Source organism: Octopus sinensis, linkage group LG3 (assembly GCF_006345805.1).
Source record: "Octopus sinensis linkage group LG3, ASM634580v1, whole genome shotgun sequence".
In the NCBI taxonomy this organism is placed as follows: Eukaryota; Metazoa; Mollusca; class Cephalopoda; order Octopoda; family Octopodidae; genus Octopus; species Octopus sinensis.
Window position 1 is genome coordinate 7691819 of NC_042999.1, and position 5217 is coordinate 7697035.

Genomic DNA, 5217 nt, shown 5'->3' on the forward strand with positions numbered 1-5217 from the left:
GATATTTCTATCATGTAATGGAAGCCATAAAGTAGAGACACTATCTACTGCAGTATCATTTGCGAAGCGATAAAAATGATAATAAAGCTTAATGAAAAAGAAATTCCTCCATAAATCTTAACCAATGGCCACTTGAAGCAAAAGAGAAAAAAATGATGTGAAAGAATAAAGTTGAAAATAAAATATGGAAAATTGATGAGACAAAATCCAGAGTAACAGAGTTGCCTTGAAAATAACGTCTTAAGTGAACTTAGGAAACTTTCAGTGTATAATTTATATTACACGTAGCGATTAAATAACAATTAAAAACACTGCTTAAAAAGTATTTGCATTTCCTTTTGAAGACATCAACAATTATACACCTGCTCTCTTTCTTACATTGTTCCGGCATGAATTAATATTTCAGCGAAGGAAATATTAGTTATAATGTATTATGAATCATAATAGTTTCAGGTTGAAGCCTTTTGCATATTCGGTGTAACAGCTTTGGACAGTGAAGAGAAGAGTTGCCCGACTGAGAAAATAGAGCTAATGGTGATTGTGACGATGACAGGCAAAACAGGTTTTAATGCTATTAATATTTGAGCGCATGTGTTGCAGCAATCCTCGCATGAGGATTTTCTCGCTTGAAAAAATCCTTAAATTTTATTTCATAAAAAATGAAATCTTTGAATATCAGTGAAACCAATGAATGGTATTGTGAATTTATCAGTTGTTGAGAATTTTGAAGGCGAATATGAGTGAGGTTATTATTACTACTTATCACAACAGCGATTTAATAAATCAAATGAGGCTGTGATTTTGAAAATTATATTTGCCATATCTTCGCCCTTTATGAATACAAAACTAAAATAAAATAATACCCTCATCAGAATACTAAATATTTTTGATCTCCACTGGTTTCATTATCCTCAAGATTAAATCACAGAAACTAAGAACAAAAAAAAACCGTTCCTTTATATTCTTCATGCCTTATCAATAATTCTATTAGATTGCCAGCTATATTAACAGTATTAAATGCAAAGTTTTTGTTGTCAGAGATGATAAAATGGAAAACGACAGTTTAACAACGTAAAAGAAATTCTGGCTTGCCAAATTTATGCAAAGAAAATTAACTTCTGTAATAAAATTTTAAATCCAGAGAAAGATAATAACATTTAGCAAAATTATTGTGCTCAAGTTGTCTTTTTAAGGATTAAATTTTAAACTATTAACTGTGTTTACTGGAATTATAAATTATTGCTTCAGTGTTTCAGAGATATTGCCATCAATTTTAATAATGCGTCATAAATACCTTTCATAAACTGGAGTCGATATACTGACTTTCTCTTCGCCGAGAATGTGTGGGGTGTGCAGCCTGTACTGGGCGTAATTATAGGCAAAAGATGTGTATTTTATGATGAGTATTGCTCCAATTTGTGAAGGGAATTGCTCCATGTAATTACAATGGCGACAATGTGATGCAATATGCATAATCGATTGAAACTTTCTGATTCGATTGAAACGGTTTTAGTATTTTACTGTGACATCGTTTTCTGACTTAGGAGCATTTGAAAGTAGAAGGACCGAACTACAGATTTGTCAGTTCAAAACTCAGCATTATCTGCATAGATGGCACTCACGATAGATTCTAACAGGTACACGGACTTCGATTAAGTAGGAACATCCGTGCAATTAGGAGACTAAATTCCCTCGAATGTTATTTAATATTAAAATAACTAGGAGCAGCGATAACAGCACTAAAAACCCGTAAAAATATTCAATCCAATAATCGTTTCGGTGAAAAGTCTTGAAAATATCCAAGAGTGGATCCGGTTCTGTTGCAGTTATTGGTTGTGACCAAATATATACAAGGGTTGGACAAAATAATGGAAACAGCTTAAAATTTCAAACACATTTAGTTTAATATAGGGTAGGACTGTCTTTGGCAGTAATTATAGCTTGAATTCTATGAGGTATGGACTCGTACAAATTTTGAATTGTTTCCAAAGGAATTTTTGTCCATTCTTCAGCTAAAACAATCTCCAGTTCTTGTAGTGATGATAGTGGAGGATATCGACTTCTTACTTGTTTTTCTAAAATGCACCATAAATGTTCAATAATATTGAGATCTGGGGACTGTGGTGGCCAGATAAGATGTTCAACTTCATTAGAATGTTCCTTGTGCCATTAAGTAACAACTTTAGCTGTGTGAATTGGTGCATTACTATCCTGAAAGATTGCATGGATGAATTTAGCTTTTTCAGAGTCCTCACAAACAAAATGCTAACTTGGGGATTCACGTTAGTATTGAGCTGGCAGAAACGTTAGCACGCTGGGCGAAATGCGTAGCCGTATTTCGTCTGCCGTTACGTTCTGAGTTCAAATTCCGCCGAGGTCGACCTTGCCTTTCATCCTTTCGGGGTCGATTAAATAAGTACCAGTTCCGCACTGGGGTCGATGTAATCGACTTAATCCGTTTGTCTGTCCTTGTTTGTCCCCTCTGTGTTTAGCCCCTCGTGGGTAATAAAGAAATAGGTATTTCGTCTGCCGTTACGTTCTGAGTTCAAATTCTGCCGAGGTCCACTTTGCCTTTCATCCTTTCGGGGTCGATAAATTAAGTACCAGTTATGCACTGGGGTCGATTTAATCGACGTAATCCATTTGTCTGTCCTTGTCTGTCCCCTCAGTGTGTAGCCCCTTGTGGGTAGTAACGAGATAAGAAATACTATTGAAATCATAAACGTTTCATTTACGCCTCAGCATCGTTGTCTGACATCGCATCGCACCGACACATTTATTTATAAATGCATCTTCATACATTTTATCCACAGAATACATTCACCGCTAAATATTAGTTAAAGATTTTATTCCTAGATTACATACGTCTCATTTCAGTAACAAGGAAAAATAAAATCAAAGACAAAAATTCCATCTTAAAAGATTCTTCGAAATCTTGACAAAGGAACAATTCAGAAATGAAGTAATAATCGAACACTATATCGCCGGTGCAGAAATTCCAAATGACAAAAAAATGAAAAAAATAAATAAATAATGAAATAATGTAATAATGAAATAAAGATAGCAACGCAAGAATTCAATGGATTGTCAAGGAATATCAAAATCGCGAAATACAGGAAATTTTTAAGTGGCATTGTTTAGAACGTGGTGCTTTTCGAATATTTTTTTTTTACCTTCATTCAATTTAAAATAGTGTTATCCTTTTATTGTATTTCTGTGATTCAAATTCTGAAAGTAAATTTGAATTGTTTTTACAGGGATTTATCGAGAAAATCTGACATTATTATGTTTTAGTTGCGAATTTCGTTTCCATTGTCAGTGAAATACAATGCAATCACTGTGTGTAACGAAAACTTTCAAATAATATTTATCGAGATATTTACTCTGTTGATAAAAAGTATAACGTGGAAATTGACCAATGACGAATTTGGTTCGATGACGAATTTACCGCGGATGTGTTTATTCGCAATGGAACAGCCTTACCATGAAATTACAGCTGCGAAATAGTTTACCTGCTAGAAATTTTCATATCAGTGAGGGGAGCCGGTGCGCATTGATGCCGTCGAGAGGTAGGCCTCGAAACGGCGCGCATTCTCTCCTGATGATCCATACACTTGCTAGCTTCCGGTATACGGAGCTTTTAACTGGTAGCACTTGCATGTGAAAGTTGTTTGCAAGCCATTTACCAGATATCTCAAAGTATGTTTCACTGACCAAATTCTGTACTGACCTCCCCAGAGCTGCAACCCTCAAGACGCCTCTCCTTACCCTTCGTTTGCGCATATTTATTATTGTATTGATTCTTAAACAGACGCCACTTACATCGATCTCACCGTTCCAATGTTGAAGTCAGAAATGTTTCAACACTTTCAATGTCGGACATCAAAATATATCGTCATTAAAAGAGAGACAAGATATATTGTATCATTCATATCGTCCGTATAAATAAAGGAAATAAATGGCTTTAACCAAAAATCGAAGAAGAATGATTGTGTTAATTACAGTAGTTTATCTCTTCCGGGATTGTACTCTCGTTAATGAATATATAACCAATTCAATGATTGTATTTAAGCAATGATTAAATGATTTGCCTGTGGCCATATTTGAAGAGATACAAATTCAATGAAATTCGAATGTAGCCCCAGATCACATGATAAATTGATATCCTATTAATTAGGCTATGGGCATATCAGTATTCTTTAATTAAATATCCTTTAATTACTGTATTTATAGAGTGGAATCGACGAATCTGTTAGATTTGAGGAAATCAGCATTCTTTCCTTTCTGTTCTTCATAGTTGGAACTGGTTTTATACAAGTTGGAATTTGTATAAAGTATGCTGGAGAATTAATGCTTGCAAATTACAAACTTGTATTTCTACAACCAAACGTTCGATTCTTCGCTGGCATTTTACTGTTCTTGTCGCAAACCCTCATTCATTACTGACAAAATCCGCCAAAACAAAATTCTGTTGATATATTTCTGCAAGAATCAAGACGTTATTTCGTATATCTGAACATGATACAACAAATATCAAACCTTAATGAAGAGTGACAACTAGATGAGTGGATATGGTATGAGAAAGCGAGCAATGATTGGGCATTTCTTATGCTTTCACGACAGCTACATTGTTTTTTATGTCCCAGAGAATTAGTTGTTTCGCACCATCATCATCATTGTTCGACCGTCGTCGAGACAATGGAATTTACTATGTTACGCTAGACTTAACGTTCCATCATAGCAGTACGGAGGTCCTGTGGCTGGATACCTGTATCCCTGGAGATTACATCAGGGTAGGAGAGTGTGTGCCCTCTGGTATCGCGAGCATATGGCTTCCAAAGGAGAAGAGTAGAAATTACCTGTGTCAGTGGGGTAGAAAGGGCTCCTTAGCCATAGTGAAGCACCAAGTCAGGTCTGCTCGCACAGACCCACAACAAAAGACATTATAGTCGCTAACATCCTGTCTTTCTGTGTAACTACGGCTATATCGCCAACATATCATTCCTGTTTTAAGACGGCGCAGAGCTATTTCAGGGGTGTTTAGCTCCTATTTCTAACAGGTAAAAATGACACCTAGTGGCTACCAGCCGTATAAGTATCACTCTCGGTATGATTCCCTGGCTGTAAAATTCCGTACCATCCCCATGGCTTTGTGATTATTGAGTTTCTGCTGGCAAGAGAAATTCTAAGATTTCCAGTGGAAAGCTATGGATAGCC